Raw genomic sequence first — 19096 nt, forward strand, 5'->3', positions numbered from 1 at the left:
CTGAAATTTCAACCCAAAGAATTTGCATTTATCTTTCCAAAGTGTCTGCTAAACTGTCTTTTAAATGTGAACTACTATAGGATCATTTATAAAATCACAGCATTTTTAGATTCAGAAGGAAACTTAGTGACTCCTTGATCCCATTTCTCCTTTGCTTTTTTTTTTTTTTTTTTTTTTTTTTTTAGGAAACTGTTCATTTTCCATCAACCTTATTTCCATTTCTCTGTGGAAGAGCAGCTTAGGATCACTCGAGGGTCATTACTAGCCATTGAGTGGCCTGAGCAGTGGGAGCTGCAGACCAGTCCTGAGCGAGAGCTAGTGCACCAGTTTTCAGTAGGGAACTACTGGGCAGACACAGAGACCCCTGCACACCTTCACACCATCTGAGACCTGAGGTTGAGTAGCAGTAAATTTGGGACCTGGGGCAGTCCATTCACCTGGAAATTCCTCCTTGGTCAAGGCTTTTTCAGGAGAGACCGGGAGTGGCCTCTCATGGGTGTTCACAGGAGGTGGTGCCACAAGCATGCAGAACTCCCCAGGCCAGCAACCATTTCTCCGACCCACTGTGTGAGCTCTCTTGCTGTCATGTGGGATGGCAATGCCCATACAGTGCAGAGGAGACTGTGAGTTACGCAGGGCGATGGTTGGCAGGTTAACAAAAGGTGCCTCCATGAGAAATGGGTGGTCAGCCCTGGGATCAGTAATCACCAGAAGACACAGCTCCCTGCAGGATGCCTGAACCTGGTTAGTGAAGGTTCCAGAAGTGAAGTGGCCCACAGTAGGAGAGGCTCCACTGGCAGCAGCCAACTTCAGCATAGCCCACTGGCCACTGTTCCTGGAGGATATGACACCTACCTCGCTCGGGTGTTTGACAGCAACAATGGTACAAGCTACAGGAAGAAGCTTCTCATAGGATCTCTCTAGATTTGTAATATGCCATCGGTTTCTCTTTTGTAGATGGAATGTATCATTTTGAAGTCAGGGTTGGTGTCACTTAAGTGGGTTCCTGCCACAAGGAGTTAGAGGACATTCTCCTCCCTTTGCAGGAGGTCAGGGCTCTAGACATTATGGAAGTTTCCCTTTAGGTTACATGGGAACCCAAAATGGTATGGACCCTCATATGGACCCTCCGCACAGAAAGGCCATTTCACTTTTTCTTAAAGAAGAGAAATGAAGCCTGGAAAGGCAAAGTGACTTGTCAAGGTTATGAATCTAGTCAGTGACAGATCTTGTATTTGTGGCCAGTGGAAACTCTCTAGATCCTTGCAGTCCAGGCAAATTCTGCATCCAGTGTCCTTTGACATATCTCAATTTGATAGCCCCCGCTGCCCCATACCCACGTAACCGCCAACAAAGCCTTAGCATCTACATGAAATGTGAAATAAGAAAATGTTTCTACTTCATTAATTCCCTTGGAATTCACAGGATACATGTATCATAACAGAAATAGTTGGTCAGTTGGGTCGTTTAGAGTAGCTATCCATATAACCCAAAATGTGGCTTCTTGTTTTCAGCTTGGAGAGTATGAATGAAATCTTTAATGAATGGGATTCTTCACAGTTTCACTGTGAATTTAATATCTATAATGAAGCCCAGAAGCCAAATTTCCCATTAAGGGTTAGCAGAATTAATGGTCAAGAAGATTCCCTTAGGCAGAGAAATAATAGTTCAAGTGGAAATGCAATTGCTTCTGTTTTGAGGTCTCTGGGGTAAGTCCTTGAAGTGACTGCTGCTACTACCAGAGGGAAGTCCCTGGTGGCCAAATAAAGAGGTTCCAAGTAAAAGAAAGAGTTGTTTAACTACACTGGCACAAATGGAAACCAAACAAGTAAATAAGAGAATCTGAGAGGAGAATTTGTTGATTCGGTTTCTGAGTCTGCCCCCAGTGGTTTCATTTTGCATATCTGTGGCATTTGGTTGAGGTGATGTGTGGTGAGAAGTTTCTGCTCATGGCTTTCCAATAAGAAATCCTGGAAACCACACTCAAGGGTAAGGACAAAAGAAACCCAAAAGAAGAAGTCCTTTCACAGCTATCCTTCACTCTCTACTCCTAGATAATAAGTTACTTCCCTGAGCTCTCTTCTGCATTCCAAGCTGGATTTCTCACCCTCCTCCTGCAAGTCTCTACATGAAATGTCCAAAGACAACTCAAATCTATTCTCATTGTCTTTGCCCTGAAACTGCTCCTTCTTCTATTTTCTCTTGCTCAGCAAATCACCCTACCATTTACCCAGGTACCCAAGTCTGAAACTTAGAATTTCTTCTTAACTCTTTCTCCTGCATCACTTCAAACTCAGCCATCACCAGGTCCTGTCACTGCTGCCCTCTAAATAAATTTCACGCCTTTCTCTTTAGAAGGTGTAAGGACAGTGCCTTAGTGGATCATTGGTTCTCACCAGAGCTCCTATCGGGCTCCCAGCCCCCCTTTAGTCCTCTCCAGTCCACCCTCCACATTGTTCCTTATGGTCTTTCAAAATTAAAGTCCAATTTCATACCTTTTCACTCCTTAAAGTCCTTCAATGGCCCTGGCAACAGAAACGTCTATAAAATATAATGAAACATAGAAGGAACATGTAAGCCTGGACACAAGAGTAGGAATTCGAGCCCTGTTACTCATCTTAGGCAATCACTTAGCCTATCTGAGCCCCCATCTCCTTCTCCATAAAACAAGATATTTTGAACTAATACAATGGATTTAAAATTTTTTAGTCTAGGACCAACAGTAAGAAATACGTTTAAAACCACAATGCATACACACACACAAATGTATGCATAAGCACATATACAAATGCACACACAAAAAGCCCATATATATGCACATGGAGACCACACATGTATAGGTATGCACATAAGTTCATACACATAAGTACAACAAATCATATTGTAAAACAGTTTCCCAACATGAAACATAGCCTTTCTATGTACAAGGTACTCTGATACTTTGTTTTTGTCTATATTATTTAATTTTTAAATTTTTAGTGAATGAAATGTTAGTTTTGACCCACAAAATTAATTTCAGAATTCACTGAAGGCTGTGACCTGATAAATATTGAATTACACAGTTTCTAAATTTCATTCTAACTCTGAAGATTTAGATCAGCCAAATCAGAAAAGAGAACAGTTTCTAGAATATAGTAAGAAAGGCTAAGAAGGATCCCTTTTAACTAATATCATAAAAACACTTATAGCAATCGCATAACCTAGTCAACAGCTCACTATTTTGCTGCTTGCAAATATGGAAACCACAGACACTGGCGAAAAATTAACAACAGGGGCACCTGGGTGGCTCAGTCAGTTAAATGACTGCCTTTGGCTCAGATCATGATCTCAGGGTCCTGGGATCGAGCCCCATGTCTGGCTGCCTGCTCAGCAGGGTGGGAGTGTCTGCTTCTTCCTCTCCCTCTGCCCCTACCCCCATTTGTGCTCTCCCTCTTTCTGTCTCTCTCAAATAAATAAATAAATAAAATCTTTTTAAAAAAATTCACCACAGACCTCAGTTTAAAGTTGTATAATTGGCTTTATGATAGTATCCACAGCTCCCTGTCTCTTTAAGCAGCCTGTCCCTTTTAAAACAACCCCAAAAGTGTGGAGAACAGCTTTTTCTTAATTTGATTATATATCTTGCATATCATTCTTTGTTAGTATATTCAGATAAACCTCCTTTGATGGTCGCATAGTATTCCGTTTCTAGACAGAGATTTATTTAATTAATTCATTACTGATGGCCATCTATACCAAAGCACAAACATCCTAGAAGTATTTAAAGACAAAGAATACATGCAGTTTCCATTTGCTAGATATTACCAAGTTATCCTCCATGGAAATTTTACTAATTTACACCCCAGTGAACCAGGTATGAGTGCCAGTTATTCCATATCTTCACCAGCATTTGCTTGAGAATCAGCCACATGGATTCATATCTCAACTTTGGCATAAGGTGTGGGATCTTGAACAAGTTGCCTCAGTTTCCCTGTCTTTGGGCAATACCCACAAGGATTAAATGCAGAAATGAATGAAGAAGATATTTTATGATTTATCAGAGGTGTTTGGCAGCATCTCATTTACTACCAGCCCTCCCCAGTAATAGTAATATAATATTTAACTTTAACATACTATTGCAAATTAACTTACATTTTTAACAGTGTAAGCTCCCTGAAGGCTGTCAAATTTAAACAGTAAGCCTCTCAGCCACCGTGGCAAACTCTGTGTTCAATCAATGTTGACACATGATGTCTCAGAACACACATCTTCATCTTTAAACATATAGTTCTCAAGTGAGTCTTGCTTATTGATGGTCTTAGAAATTTAAGGCTTCCTAAGCTCTAATGCAGAGCATAAGGGACCGAAAGAAATCATTGTAGATGACCATTGTCTATTACCAAAAATAGTTCGGATTGTTCTGGCAGAGGCTGGTTTTGCAGTGCCATAATATACCAAAGGAAAATTTTCAAAGCAACATTCTTTAGAGTCATTTACTAGAACTGAATTTTTTTTCTTAACAGCTTTACTGATGTATAATTTACATATCCTAAAATTGACCTATTTTGAGTATAAAATCAGTGATTCTTGGTAAATTTACAAGGCTGTGCAAACATCACCACAATCCAGTTTTAGAACATTTCTAGCAACCCCGTAAGACTCCCACATGCCCGTCCACATGTCCTCTCCAAGCACACTGTGTTTGTTAGCCAGGGATGAGTAGAGAACTTGGATCCTCTCTGCTCCCACACTGCACACTCTCAGAAGGCAGCTAGGGTGTGTGGAGAATTTTTCAAGTCCCTCCGTGATTGTCTCACTTCCAGGATCTCCCTATGAAATTTCTGGCTTTTTGGCCATAAGGTGGCTTTTTCCAACCCAGACAACTGCCTGGTGGTGAATGAAGCGCTGCTGCCCCTATTCACTTGCCACCAACATCCTTTAACTGATGGCATGACTGGAAAGTGTTTTCCACCTTTTGCTGGAATTCAGTTGTGCTCCCTCCAGCAGCAAAGCTGCTGTGCTTGCTTTCTACTTTGCTGTCCTCTGCTAGAAGCTTTGCACAAACTGAGCCCAGACAGAGGAGGGGTGAGGTAGAGCAGTGCCAGGCAAGAATGCCACACCCTCCCACCCTTCTTACCAAAATATAGCAGTTCTGGATGAAAAGATTCCTTCTCAGTTTGTTGCTTGCCTTTGGTCAATTTCCAGAGCCCTGAAGTGGATGCTGTTGACAATGTTGTCTAGTTTTATTATTAATTTCTAGGGAGACGACATGTTAACTTGCTCATTCCACCCTACTGGAGTCTGGAACTTGAATTTGAACATGAACACCGTCCTTCTACTGGGCTTCTCAGTGTTCTAGCAGCTCTGAACCATCAGTGGACCATCAGTGGACATTACTCTAAGTGATGAATGCTTTGAAGGGAGAGCCAGGACCCAATGTCACTGTACCAGACCTGTCAATCATCAGGAGTGGCCAGACAGCACTCAGCATATACAGTTTGTCTTGGTTCTTCAGAGAAACTTGATGGACAAAATGAGCCCAAGAAGACAGAAGAAGCAACAGTAAAAATATGTATTATATGTAAGACTCTTGTGGCTTAAAAGCTGAGAACTAAACCCTGTCCCAGCTCAGGAAAATCCAGAGATGGACATTTGGACAAAAGATAACCTCATATAGGACTGTGCAGTTAGAACTCTGGGAGACAGCTATAGGGCGGAAAGAAATTATTGACTTGAGACTGACTATTTTGTTGTAAGCAGTATAGAAAATTCGGTGTCGGGGATCCCTGGGTGGCGCAGCGGTTTAGCGCCTGCCTTTGGCCCAGGGCGCGATCCTGGAGACCCAGGATCGAATCCCACGTCGGGCTCCCGGTGCATGGAGCCTGCTTCTCCCTCTGCCTATGTCTCTGCCTCTCTCTCTCTCTCACTGTGTGCCTATCATAAATAAATAAAATTTAAAAAAAAAGAAAATTCGGTGTCCTCTTATATCCAGATAGAGGAATCCTTTACTAATATACCAAGAAGGCAGTACAGCCTGATAGCTTGATGTGCGGAGCCTGGCTCCAAACTCGCTCAGATGGAATGCCCCCCCCCCTTCTATCTATGCTTTTTACATGCTGTGTGACCCTGGGACAATTTTCCTAAGCTCCTTTCCCTCACCTGCCATATCTGTAAACAATACTTGCCTCAGAGGATTGGTACAGGTGGAAGGTCTCTGAATCATTCCTGACCTATGGTATAAGCTCAATAGATACTAGTTCTTATTAATGCTTTTAAACAATGTTTCTAGGTTCTCCACCCTTCATGAGAGATCACTGGCCGTAAAATGTCCTTACCAGCTCTGGGATACAGGAGGGGAGTAGGAGCAGAAGCTTAAGAATGGTGCTTTCAGATGCAGAATTGTGCCCCCCAAATGGTAGCAAGTTCACTCAGAATGAGCCGCTGGCCACCCTGTTTCTCAGACAGGTGTTTGGGAGCTCCTCAGGACCATCCCTCCTCCACCCCCAATCCCTGAGCCGTCAGGCCCCACTGTGCCTGGGCCACATGCCTACTGACCAAACACCCCTTTCCTCAAGGTGGGCATCTAAAAGTAGGAGGTCCCTCAATTCTCCTACCTCCTCCCTTCAGCTCCCATAGCAGGTCCTTGGCAGCTTGCACTGTCCCAACCAGCCTGCTAGCTCCGCCTGGCTCCAGGCAATGGCCAACATTCCCTAAGGTGACACTTAAGAACCCCATTAACAGCAGGTATCTGCCTTTCTGGTTTTTTAGGATTTTATTTATTTATTCATAAGAGACACACAGAGAGGCAGAGACACAGGCAGAGGGAGAGGCAGAGGGCTCCGTGGGGAGCCTGATGCTGGACTCGATCTCAGGACCTAAGGATCACGACCTGAGCTGAAGGCAGACCCTCAACCACTGAGCCATCCAGGTGCCCCATGCCCCATATCTGCCTTTCTGATCATCTGAGCTAACTAGTCACCAGCTTGCTAAAGACAAACCAATGAAAATATATACATGCCATATTCTTAGTATAGGTCAAAATTATAATTATTCCAAAATTTGATTTCAGTTATTGTTTAGGGCCACATGAAACACCACAGAGTGTTTTAAATAATTTTTGATCTCTTAGAAATATATGCTAATCCCATTTGGGGAGCTCAGGATTAAACACCCTAAGAGTCCTTATCACATTGAGTTTCCGTTTTCTTGCTATCGAACATAAACTCAGATCTGGCCATATGGGTTTAAGTGATAAAATCAAGCTTATAACAACCAAACCAAACCAAAATAAAACAAAACAAAGCACTAAGAAAGCAGTGGCTTAAGGTGCAGCTAGTGAGTAAGACTGCCTGAGGTCAAGGACTTGCACTTCCCCAGGCAGCTGGGTGAGGTTGGACAAGTTAATTAACCTTGCTGTCCCTGATCTTTCATTGGGAAAATAGGGATAATCATAATACCTGCCTCATCGGGTTAAGAACTAAACGGTGTCATGTGTGTAGCACACTTAGAAAAGTACCTGACACACTGTGGATGCTTACAAAGTTTAGCTATTCTTCTATTTGTTCTTATTATATTTTTTGCTGGTCAGATAAATCAGCATTTCCTAATTGCTGGTCCATGGAACTCAGAGAGGTCACAAAACCTTACCACACTAAATGGACTTCATTTTTTTTAAAGGTTTTTTTATTTTTTTATTTATTTTTTTATTTATGATAGTCACAGAGGGAGAGAGAGAGAGGCAGAGACACAGGCAGAGGGAGAAGCAGGCTCCATGCACCGGAAGCCCGACGTGGGATTCAATCCCGGGTCTCCAGGATCGCGCCCTGGGCCAAAGGCAGGCGCCAAACTGCTGCGCCACCCAGGGATCCCTGGACTTCATTTTTAAGACAAAAACTCACATTACACTTAATCAGTAAGGTAAATTATATGTCAAGTCAACATGTTGGAAGCAATTTGTATTTTCAGTGATAAATAAATAAAGGCATTATTCAAATATTTTACTCTCTTTATTGTAAATTTTCATAAGAATGACGTCTGTTCTTGCACACCTTTAACAGTCTGAAGAAAGAATTTTTTTATTTGACTCATCCACAGTAATCCAGTGTTGGGAGATGTTGTAGGAGAATAAGCACTTAGAAAGAGGCTGCTAAAAAAAAAAAAAAAAAAAGAAAGAAAGAAAGAGGCTGCTAAGCTCCTTAATTCCCACATGAATTTATAGCCACAGTAGATTAATGACTGTCCCCGGACACATTCAACATCAATACCAAATTAAAATAATTAGAAAATAGTTATTTAAAAGAATGTGCTAAATATCTTCGTAATACATATAACAAAGGCACAATATTTGCAGTATGTTAAAACATCTTATCAATAAGGAACAGGCTAACAATGCAATTTATAAGTGACAAAAGAGAATAAATGGACAAATTATAAAAGAAATACAAATGACTACACAATATGAAAAGGTCCTCAACTTCACTAACAATAAACAAAATGATATATTTACTCCTAACACGTTGGCAAAGACAAAAATAAATAATTGATGTCACTTGGGATTAGTAACAGTTTGGAGGCAACGTGAACTGGCACAGCTTACAAGAATCCTGCAAGCAAGAATCCTGCAGCAAGAATCTTGCAGCAAGAATCCTGCAAGAGCTTTCTCCCTCTCAGGTTCAAAACCAGCTGGGAAAAGTGCCTCTGAGTTCCATCAAATCCCATAGGCTCTAGTCTCATGCGCGTCCCTAAAGCAAGCCCAGTTGGCTTAGTCTGAGCCAGCGTTGGAAGCCCACCCAAAGGAGACAGAAATTTAAAGTAACAGGTAGCATTTAAAGCCACAGAAATGAATAGGGTCACTCAGGGAGAAAATTTCTTTTATTTTTTATTTATTTATTTTTTTATTGGAGTTCAATTTGCCAATATACAGCATAACACGCAGTGCTCATCCCATCAAGTGCCCCCCTCAGTGGAGGGCACCCAGTCACCCCCAGGGAGAAAATTTAAAGAAGAGCCCAGCACCATACTGTGGGAAGCTACAATGTGACCACAGATATTGTTGTGTTCCATGGTTGTTCCATGCTTTTACATTCTTACTTATGTACCTATGTTTTGTTTTGGTAATATATAAGAGGTTACCTCACGTGTACCGTTCTATACCATATTTGCTTGTTTCTCTCACCAATATGTCCCAATTTCCATGCCTGGTATCCCCAAGTTTAGGGCTTCCCTAGTCTGTTTCTCTGAATTAACTCTTGACTGGGGCCAAGAAGAAAGGGCTCCTTATGCCCCAACCCATCTCACCCCTACCTTCTCAATAATGTTACCACCATTTCCTGAGACTTGGCAGGAAATGTTTTATGTTCTTATATTTTATTTTTTGTTATCCTTTCCAGAATTTATTATCATGATTTGGTCTCTTTGGGGGTATATCTGTGCTGTTGTTTCAATGAGTTTTCCAGAGAGAAGTGTCTAAGTCATATGGTCAGTCTGCTACAGCAAAGCAAAAGTCATTAAAATTAAAATGTAATGTAAAATTACATTAATAATGTAATTTAGGAGATAAAAGCAAGTTACAGAAATATCTACATCTATGTATATAATACATATGTCTACGTATAATACCATTTTTTAAAAAGCTTTTATTTATTAATTTGAGAGTGAGAGAGAGAGAGAGAGCACAAGCAGGGAGGAGATGGAGAAGCAGGCTCCCCACTAAGCCTGACATGGAGCTCAATCCCAGGACCCAGGGATCATGACCTGAGCAGGAGGCAGACACTTAACTGACGGAGCCACCCAGGTGTCCCCATATAATACCATATTTAAATTAATAAATATATACTCTGTATGAAGTCAAGCAAGAAATTTCTATAGTATACATCTCTATATTTTAAAAAGTTTTTTGGGGCAGCCTGGGTGGCTCAGCGGTTTAGCGCCTGCCTTTGGCCCAAGGCATGATCCTGGAGACCCGGGATCAAGTCCCACGTCAGGCTCCCTGCATGGAGCCTGCTTCCTCTCTCTGTGTCTCTCATGAATAAATTTTTAAAAATCTTTTTTAAAAAAGTTTTTTGAATGGACATTGAGTATTTTTACAAAGAAATATTTTTTAAAAATCAGTAAGCTGATTTTCAATTTTTAAAGAGAGAACATGGTTATTAAAGAAATCATTAAAAATTCAAGAAGGAAAATGGATTTTAGAAAACCTTCCATAAAGTGTGGAATTATTATATTGTACATCTGAAACTAATATAACACTGTATGTTAACTGGAATTAAAATCAAAACTTAAAGAAAATCCTCCCATAATTGTCTTTCACTTTGGTAGTAACTATTTGTCAGATGAATATGAATAAAGGGCTTGTATGCCCTTTATCTTTTCTCCCTGCAAGTATGCACATACTTTTTCTCCTCAGTGGAATAAATCTGAGCATAATGATGTTTTCTCTTAACAACATGTCATGAGCATCTTTGCAAATCAATAAAGAAGTATCAGCTAATCTAAAAGAATAGATTTAATATTCTTTTTCCACAGAGCAATGAAATTAGAAATCAATATGGAAAGAAAAGGGAAAATACATTTGAAATTTTAAAGATATCAATCTAACATTGAAGAGGAAATTACAACATAAATTCAAAAATGGTGGATACTAAAAGATAACCAAAGCTCTACAAATCAAGAATTGTAAGATGTAATGAATGTATATTATGTTAGTAACCTTAAATGCATTTATTGGTAAATAAGAAATCTTTAGTAACTAAGTAAGATTGAAAATAATTTTATTGGGATGCCTGGGTGGCTCAGTGGTTGAGCACCTGCCTTTGGCCCAGGGCGTGATCCTGGAGACCTGGGATCAAGTCCCACATCAGGCTCCCTGCATGGGCCTGCTCCTCTCTCTGCCTGTGTCTCTGCCTCTCTCTCTCTCTCTCTCTGTGTCTCTCATGAATAAATAAATAAAATCTTTAAAAAAAGGAAAATAATTTTATTTTTAAAATCTGTGTGGTAATTACATGACTATTACATATTTTGCTTTTCTGGGTATTTGGGATAGCTCATATATTAAAACTTTTTAAGAAAAATAGTTAACTCAGGAAGCGTTTGACTCAAAGTAAACTCAAAGAAAGTAGGAAAAAGGGAATAAATACAAAAGCAGGAACTAATTATGATCAATAAAACTAGTTTTTGAAAAGACAATAAATAAGCTGCTGGTTAGACTGATCCAAAAAGAGAGAGAGAGAGAGAGAGAAGACACAAATTAGGCACAAATGAATATTAGAAATGATAGGAAGATATAACTACAGATGCAGTCAAAAGTTTTAAAAAGTGTAAAAGAAAAATGTAAGTTTGGAAAACATAAATTATAAAAATATATTCAAAGAGAAATAGAAGACTTGAATAAACAAACAGCTATTTTAAAACTTGAATAAGTTGCAGGGGAGAGAAGTGCCCCTTTCTCCTCTCACAAATGGCACACTATGGTTTCACAGGCAGGTTTTAACGACATTCAACAGATTATTTTGTCCAATACAACCACCACAAAAAACCAGAAAGCTTTTAAAAGAAATAAAGAAAGCTAGCAACTTAATACCCACATAAAAAGAGTGAAGTTGGACCCCTACTTTACACAATATGAACTCAAAATAGATCAAAAACCTCCATGAAGAGCTAAAATTATAAAACTCTTAAAAGAAAACAGAGGCATAAATGACCTCAGATTAGGTGATGATTTCTTAGATGTGACACCAAATCACAAGCAACAAAAGGAAAAATACACAAAGTGGACAGCATCAAAGTTTAAAATTTCTCTGCTTCAAAGAACACCATCAAGAAAGTGACAATACAACCCACAGAATGGAAAACATTTTGCAAATCATATGCCTGATAAGAGACTTCTATCTAAAAAAATATAAAGAACTCTTACAACTCAATAATAAAAAGGACAACCTGGTTCAAAAATGGGTAAAGGATCTAACTAAGCATTTCTCTAAAGAAGATCTACAGGTGGCCAAGAAGTACATGAAAAGATGCACATCATTAGTCATTAAGGACATGCAAATCAAAACTATACTGAAATACTACTTCTAACCCACCAGGATGACGATAAGTCAAAAGTCAGATAATAACAGTTGTTGGTGAGAATGTAGAGAAATTGGAACCCTCATACACTAATGGTGAGAATGTAAAATGGTACGGCTATTTTGGAAAACAGTCTGGCAGTTCTTTAAACACTTACCATATGACCCAGCAATTCTATTCTAGATTTATACCCAAGAGAAATAGGAAAAGGATTGAAATTTTGATATATGCTATAACTTGGATGGATCTTAAAAACATTTGGCTTAGTGAAACAAAGCAGACATAAAGGACAAGTATTGTATGATTCCATTTACATGGGATACCTAGAATAGGTAAATCCATGGACAGAAAGTAAAAAACTGGCTATTAAGGGCTGGAAGGAGAAGGGAATGAGTACTGCTTAGCAGATATAAAGTTTTTATTGGGGATGTTGAAAAGGTTTGGGATACAGATGATGGTGATGGTAACACAACATTGTGAATGTATTTAATGCCACTGACACGTAAACACACAAATGGTTAAAATGATAAATTTTACATTATATATATTTTACTACAATAAAAAAAGAAATGAAATATTGATACATGCTCCAAAATGGATGAACATTGAAATTACACTAAGTGGAAGAAACCAGTCAGGAAAGGTCACATACGGTATGATTCCATTTGTATGAAATTTTGGAATAGGCAGATTTATAGAGGCAGAAAGAGTAGTCCTTGCTTAGGGCTCAGAGGGAGGGAGAGCATAGGTGTGTGTAGTTTTTTTTATGGGCTGATGAAATGTTTTAACAACGATTGTGATGACCGTTACATAGCTCTGTAAGTATGGTAAAGCCATTGCATTTTACAATTTAAATGAGTAAATTACATGGCATATGAATTATGCCTTCATAAAGCTGTTACAAAACACCAAAAAATTATTTAAGTTATTTAAAAATAAGAAAATAAAGAACAAAAATTAAAAATAAGAAGAAAGAGAAGAATGCAAAGAAGATACACAGGAAATGGAAGAGAGAATGAAAGAAAGAAGTTCTTTTTTTATTATTATTATTTATGATAGTCACAGAGAGAGAGAGGCAGAGACACAGGCAGAGGGAGAAGCAGGCTCCATGCACCGGGAGCCCGACGTGGGATTTGATCCCGGGTCTCCAGGATCGCCAAAGGCAGGTGCCAAACCGCTGCGCCACCCAGGGATCCCAGAAAGAAGTTCTTTTAACCAGTAAGTAAACACAAAATCATTTGTTTATGATAGAAGAGTAAACTCTCAGACAAACTTTTTAAATGTTGCTGAATCCAAGCTCAATACACCAAAATCAACAGCAGCCTATACTAGGCTGAATAGTTGTCTCCAGTGATATCAGGTTCTAATCCTTGAAACCTAATAAGTGTTGCCCTGTTTGGAAAAAGGATCTTTGCAGATATGATTAAGTTAAGGATCTTGAGATGAGGAGATCATCCTGAATCATCTGGGTGGACCTTAAATGCAATCACATGTTTCATAAGAAGGCAATTCCACACATACACACATGGAGAGGGAGAGAGAAAGAGAGAGGGAGAAGAGAAGACAACATAGAGCAGAAAGGGATTTGAAGGTTGACCTTGAAGACTGGATTGATGTGGTCACAAACCAAGGAACACCACAGCCTCATCCAGAAGCTGGAAGAGATGAGGAACAAATTCTCCCCTAGAACCTCTGGAGGCAGTATAGCCATGCCAACAGCTTGATTTGGGCTGTGACCTTGAAATTGTAAGAGAATAAGTTTATGGGTTTGTTTGTTTGTTTGTTTGTTTTTAAGATTTTATTTATTTGTTTTGAGAGAGAAAGCTTGTGGGGAGGCGTAGAGGGAGAGAAAAACCCAAGCAGACTCTGGGCTTAATCTCAGAACCCCAAGATTGGACTTGAGCCAAAACCAAGAGTTGGATGCTTAAACAACTGTGCCACCCAAGCATCCTTAAATTTCTGTTGTTTTAAGCCATCAAGTTTTTAGAAATGGCAGCCCTGGGAAACTAATGCACAGCCCTATAGTACCCACCAGAAGAAACTAATTAAAAGACATAATGAACAAAAGTTCCCACTCATAATAGCAGTAAACACTTTAAGATACTTAGGAACAAATCTAATACCATTTAGCACTAATCACAGTTTCTGGTGAGGCGTCAGGCCTTGCTTCCCTATCAGACTAAAAAGCCCTTTGAGGGTAGAGAATACATTGTTACTTATGAATGATGTGTCCAGTGCCTCCTATGAACTGGTTAATCCACCAGGTACTAGAAATTTAAAAATCAACAGAAATAGAGTCTGACCTCACAGCGAACAGACAGGTAATAACACTAGAGTGCAACAGGTATTTCAAGAGTAGAATGAACAGTTCCATGGAACTTTAGCAGAGAGAAGAGACCCTACCTTGAAAAATTAAGTTTCACAAAGGAGAAAGCTTCTGAACTATCTCTTCAAACTTCAGGCCAAGAAGCAGTGAAGCAAGAACAGTGGAAGGTAGAAGGAATAATGAGCATAAAGATAGTGAAGTATCAGGAAAGAATTGGACATGTTTGGGGAATGGTAGAGTTCACTCTCTTTACACTGTGGGCACTGTTCTGTGTGTATTGCATACTTCTTAAGGAAAAGGCTGGGGCAGTAGGAAGAGGCCAGATCAGAAGGAGAAGAAGAGGAAAAAGAAGGAGGAAGAAGAGGAGGAGGAGGAGGGGAAAGAAGAAAGAAAGAAAAAAGAAAGAAGAAGAAGAAGAAGAAGAAGAAGAAGAAGAAGAAGAAGAAGAAGAAGAAGAAGAAGGAGGAGGAGGAGGAGGAGGAGGAGGAGGAGGAGAAAGAAGAAAGAAAGAAGAAGAAGAAGAAGAAGAAGAAGAAGAAGAAGAAGAAGAAGAAGAAGAAGGAGGAGGAGGAGGAGGAGGAGGAGGAGGAGAGAAGGAGAAGGAGAAGGAGAAGGAGAAGGAGAAGGAGAAGGAGAAGGAGAAGGAGAAGAATGCCTAATGAACGCCTAATGAATAAATGTAGTATGACTCCCAGTTGGTACGGTGGAAGGTAGATTAAATGGTGAGATGAAGCCACGGCAAAACAAAATCAGGCAAATACATGGGAGGAGGAATCAATGTGTGGGCAGAGTGCAAGTTTATTTGAGTCCTGCTGGTTTATGTGCTTATAAGTGGAGATTTTTGGCTGGAGCTCAAGAATTTGAGACCATTGGAAATAGATGAAATTCCCAGGTAAAAGCATCAGAGCAAGAAGGGATAAGATCAAGGATGGACCTCACCCTTCCTTCTTCCACCCTCATCCCCTCATTTATATTGGGTTTTCACCAACTCTCAAGAGGTAGATACTCTCAAGAGGTAGTCCGCAAAGGAAACTCAGAAGCAGCTCCAGATGTAGGAGGAACATGTTCGCCTGATGCCAAGGGAAAAGAGTTGATCAGGAAAGAATGTTTATCCTCTCATAGGCTACAAAGAATCCAAGTAGGATGGGAACCACAGGAATGGCAATTAGGACACTGGATTAGTCAGCTGGGGCTGCCATAACAAAATACCATGGATTGGGTGACTTAAACAACAGACATTTATTTTCTCACAGTTCTGGAAACTAGAAGTCTGAGACCAGGGTGCCAACATGGTTGGGTTCTGCTGAGGACTTTCTTGTGGCTTGCAGAGGATTGCCTTGTCTCTGTGTGCTCCCATGGAGGAGAGAGTGGGAGAGGGAAAAGGATAGAGAGAGACAGAGAGAGAGGCTTCATTCTCATGACCTCATCTAAACCAATTTTACTCCCAAAGGCTCCATCTCCAAATACCATCACATTGGGGGTTAAGCCTTCAAGATATTAATTTTGGCGGGGACACAATTAGTCCATAGTGGAGATTGTTAATGACCCTTGAGGGAGCAGCTTGAGAAGAGTGGGGAGACCAGAAGCAGATCATAATGGTAGAAAGTGAATGGGAGTAACCTTTGATAATTTTAGGTCTTTGTGCCCGGGGTATAGTAGGACCTTTACAGATAACATTAAATCAGTGTGGAAGATTCTCAGAATTTTACCTGCCCCCTTCCTAAATAAAATAGTTACACCCTACCTTGAGTTTCTCCTGAATCCTTCTTCCAAATCCCTCTGGGCTAACTTTGCTTTAGATGTCACAATTGTTCTGCTGAAAGCACCTGATGACCACGGCCAGGAGAGCATGAGGCAGCAGCACGTAAGGAACCTGAGGGTGGAGACACTTGCATTAAACCGGGAGTGTTCGTTCCCAGGTCTAAACAGGGTAACCTCTACTCAGTTCCAGTCAACTGTTACTGTAAAGAATTATAGGCCCAGAATTCCTGTACATTTGTATCTTCTATGAGAAGTCATACTCTCAGATTATTATGTAAAATCACCCAACTTTTCCGTTAGCAACTAATTCAAATTAGTGTCAGGGGTTCAACAAAGTGCACCAGCAGGGCTATGAGACACTCAAGAGACACGCAACCCTCAAATCATCATGTTGGTCCCTACGAAGACTTTGCAAGAAGTAAATTAAACATGAATGATGAAAAGTCTGGGGCACCTGGGTTTCAGGGGCTGAGTGTCTACCTTCGGCTCAAGACATGATCCCAGGATCCTGGGATCAAGTCCCGCATCGGGCTCCCTACCAGGGAGCTTGCTTCTCCCTCTGCCTAGATCTCTGCCTCTCTCTGTTTCTCTCATGAAAAACAAATAAAATCTTTTTTAAAAATGATGAAAAGTCCTGCTACTACATAATAAGTCATAAAGTTAAGAACCTCATCAACTCCTAGGCATGATTTGGGTTGAGAACAAAAATAAAACTTTCCCTAAATCATGGAAACATAACCCAAAATAGAATTGCAGAGGGCACTCAGAGATGTCAAGTAACATTCCTAACTGATCAAGAAGGACAAGCAGGCTGTTGACAACACAGTCCTTCACGTCCCCATCAGAGCAGCCCTCCATGAAGAGAGGCCACCGGGCAGTAATGTCACTCAGATCTAGGCTCTCACTAGGAGCAAGATTGGAGGGAAAAAGTCAGGAAAAAGAGGACCAGATTCTGTTCCCTTGACCTCTTAGAACCTGTTTCCTCCTTTATACAACCAAGAGGCTGCTCCTGGGACGCTCTCCCCAGTCCCTCGTCCTCTGCTGTGTGCACCGAGTAGTGGGCTGAACGCGTGTCTGTTCCCCTCTGTGACACAGTGTTGTTTTCTGGCCCCAGGAGCAAGCAACACCTCTTCCGCTGGATGAAAAGCTGTTGTCATAGGCCTCAACCAGTCAGCACTCTGAACCAGCACCTTGGGGGAATAAACAATGTCAGAAATTCATCTTCATAACTAGTAAGTGAAATTTGGGAAAGAAGAAAGACAAGAGTCAGACAAAGGGAATCATTTCTTTTTGTTCTGTTTTGTTTTGTTTTTCCACTCAGCATCCCTTCCCTTATTGAAATGAGAGAGGCAGCTTAAGAAAAAGTCTTGCTCTTAGAAGAATAAATTGCAATCAATTTATTCATTCAACCACTCACTCAACTAATATTTATGGAGTGCTTCTGGGTGCAGCCCCTGTCCCAGGTTTAGGGTTATATATATATATATATACACTTCAGGGGATATAGATTCAACCCAGGGGTAAGTAATACATAACCTTGAGGGACTCCCCACGGGTGAGTGGCATAGTCAGGATTTGAACCCAGGCAGTCTGACTCCATATGTACATGTTATGAAAGAAAGGCACTGTGAAGAGGTGCACAGACAGCCTCCCTAAAAATGATTCGTAAGCTGGAAGGTAGAGGAGGAGCAAGTCACAGAAACTGTACAGGGAAGGGTACTCAAAGAATAGGAAACAAGCAAGTCCAAAGGACTGAGTCCGAAAAAGCATGGCAAGTCCCAGAAACTCTCAAAGGACCAGCTGGCCAGTAACTTTTGGGCTGCTAACAAAAGAAAGCCAGTAAGCAGATTCCAAGATTACTGGAGAGGTGGCCGCCAATCCGATGGCCATCGTGAGGAATTTGGATTTTTCTCCAAGAGTAATGGAGAGCTGTTTTTAAAGGGATATAAATAGGGGTTGACATTATCTGATTTTTGCAAAGATTCCTCTGGCTGTGGCATGAAAATTAGATTTCGGGAACGCAGGAGAAACCTGATCATGAGATGGACACAATCATTCAGGCCAGGGATGGTGGCTATGGAGAGCCGTGAACGGACAGGGATACATCATGGAAGCAGAACAGAGAGCATGGTGATGGCTTGGATATAGGGGGAGTGGGGATGGGAGGCAGTGACAATGGCCTCCAGATATTTGCTCTGAAACACAGACATTTGTGGGTCCAGTTTACCACGATGGGGAAAGCTGGGGCAGGAATGGGTCCAAAAAAGAAAACACGGTATTTTAGTAAGTAAATGATTGGGCTTGGGAAACACTGTTTTAGAAGAACCCCTTAAATACAATGTCCCATGTCACAGTGCTGATCAAGTCATTGCCCTGCCTCAAACACCTCGATCCTTCTCTAGGCATCGAGATGAAACACAGAATAGCACGGCATTTAAAGCACTTTATGGTGTGGACCCAACTTTATTTCTCCAGCTCTGTGTCTCCTTCCACTTCCTACCTGTATTCCTCCCCCTTTCATCATCATCATCATCATCATCGTCGTCATTGTCATTCCACATCATTTGCAGTTCCTTAAACATGCCTTTCTCTCCCCATTCCTTTTAGCCTTGTTCTCTTTCCCAAAACATCCTTCCCTCTTCGTCCGCTTGCTGAACTCAACTCAAAAGTGGTACCTCTTCATAGAAGCCTTCCTTGATTGCTCCAGGCTGAGTTACGTGTGTTTTCTAATAAGGCGGCATAGTATTAATGCAGAGCACAGAATCTGGAGCCAGATGATCTGGGTTCAAATCCTGACTGTACCACTCAGCAGCTGGGAGTCCCTCAAGGTCAGGCACTACCCCTGGGTTGAATCTATACGCCCTCAAAGTGCCTGCAACAGTGGTGGCACATAGTAGGGGCTCAGGAAATCTAGAATGAATGAATGTGTGCCCGAATATTGCCTGGGGAAGATCTTGTGAAGAA

The 19096-nt window shown here is 40.8% G+C and overlaps 1 pseudogene; it reads right to left on the bottom strand.

The window, feature by feature from the left end:
• Positions 1 to 244: 244 nt before the first annotated feature.
• On the bottom strand, positions 245 to 18693 carry LOC129498462 (40S ribosomal protein SA-like; annotated as a pseudogene).
• Between the last annotated feature and the right edge of the window lie 403 nt (positions 18694 to 19096).

The sequence above is a fragment of the Nyctereutes procyonoides genome, unplaced genomic scaffold, assembly GCF_905146905.1.
Source record: "Nyctereutes procyonoides isolate TBG_1078 unplaced genomic scaffold, NYPRO_anot_genome, whole genome shotgun sequence".
Taxonomy (NCBI): domain Eukaryota; kingdom Metazoa; phylum Chordata; class Mammalia; order Carnivora; family Canidae; genus Nyctereutes; species Nyctereutes procyonoides.